The following is a 333-nucleotide window of genomic DNA, read 5'->3' on the forward strand; positions in this document are numbered from 1 at the left end:
CCCCCCCCCCAGAAACTCATCACTCAGGCAGCTGCCAGAACACATCTGTTACGGAACACCACCCCAGTTGAGGGCTTCTTGGGCTACAGGGTACAGAAAAGGAAGAACCAGGACACAAGCACATGTTGCCTGTCAGAAGCAGCCAGCAGAATTAAACAGGTGGCAGTTGGGGACAGATGCTGGTCCCCAAGTGGAGGGAATGGCTGTTCCATTTCCCTTGGTCCACCTTGCCCTGAGACATTAGCTGGCAGAAAGAGAGGAGGGAAGGACTCCCCTCCATTCCTTGAAAAGCACAGCTCGCTCAAACAGTCGGGGGCGGGGGGGGGGGGGGGC

At 57.4% G+C, this 333-nt stretch overlaps 1 protein-coding gene across 1 annotated transcript in view; it reads right to left on the reverse strand.

Annotated features, from left to right (window-relative positions):
- BCAP31 (B-cell receptor-associated protein 31) overlaps positions 1–333 on the reverse strand; it is a 23,956-nt gene that overhangs the window by 4,216 nt on the left and 19,407 nt on the right. The window lies entirely within an intron of this gene.

Source organism: Galeopterus variegatus, unplaced genomic scaffold (assembly GCF_000696425.1).
Source record: "Galeopterus variegatus unplaced genomic scaffold, G_variegatus-3.0.2 Scaffold4160, whole genome shotgun sequence".
Classification (NCBI taxonomy): Eukaryota; Metazoa; Chordata; class Mammalia; order Dermoptera; family Cynocephalidae; genus Galeopterus; species Galeopterus variegatus.